Genomic DNA, 1,094 nt, shown 5'->3' on the forward strand with positions numbered 1-1,094 from the left:
CCCTTCTCTTCATTTTAGGGGCGGAGTATCTTTCGCGTGGCCTTGACAGACTCTACTTGTGTCATCCTGCTATTAGGTATCATTCTAGTTGTGATCTTTTGATTTCCCACCTGGCCTATGCGGATGATATCATTATTTTTGCCAATGGTGGGTCTCGTGGGATGCAGCGTCTTTTAGACTTTCTGCATCACTATGAGAACTGTTCGGGACAGCTGGTGAACGCTTTCAAGAGTTCCCTGATTTTACCTTCGCGATGCTCAGAGCGCCTTCGCTCTAGACTTTTGCGTATCACTGGATTTGCGGAGGGTCATCTGCCGATCATGTACCTCGGAGTTCCCTTATTTCGGGGTAATAGGACGTGTTCCCTTTTTGAGCCCCTCTTACAGTCTGTTAGGAGGCGGCTGGAGGGTTGGGAGATTCGTACTCTTTCTCCGGGGAGCCGCATGACCCTCATTCGTAGTGTGCTCCTCTCGATGCCCATATATTTGTTTCAGGTTGTTCAGCCTCCGTTGGCTGTCATGGAAAATCTTGAGCGAGTCTTTAATGCCTTTCTTTGGGGGTCTAGGCCCTTGGAGAAGAAATGGCATTGGGCACGTTGGTCTCGGGCTTGCCTCCCCGTGGAAGAGGGGGGTCTTGGCTTCCGCAGATTGAAAGATCTCGTGGATAGCTTCTCCATAAAACTGTGGTTTCGGTTCAGGCAGGGATCTTCCCTCTGGGCCAAATTTTTGATGAGGAAATATTGTCTCTTGGCGCACCCAGCTTGTGTCTCTTCTCGTGGTTTAATCTCTCCCACTTGACGGCGTTTGCTCCAGATCAGGCCTCGTGCGGAGAGTGGTATTCGCTGGCGTGTCGGCCATGGAGATGTTTCTTTTTGGGATGATTGTTGGTTCAGAGATGTTCCTCTGTCCAGTCAGACTGAAGTCTGTGGGGATCGTGGTGCTCGGGTTTCCCATTTTCTTTCGGAGGGAACCTGGGATTTTGACCTCCTCTGTTCAGTAGTTGCTCCTTCTATTGCGGAGCAGATTGTGTTGGTCCCGATTCTCTTGGGAGAGTTGGATTCGGCTCGTTGGATTCATAGCTCCGATGGTGCTTTT

This window comes from Primulina tabacum, unplaced genomic scaffold (assembly GCF_025594145.1).
Source record: "Primulina tabacum isolate GXHZ01 unplaced genomic scaffold, ASM2559414v2 Contig604, whole genome shotgun sequence".
Taxonomy (NCBI): Eukaryota; Viridiplantae; Streptophyta; class Magnoliopsida; order Lamiales; family Gesneriaceae; genus Primulina; species Primulina tabacum.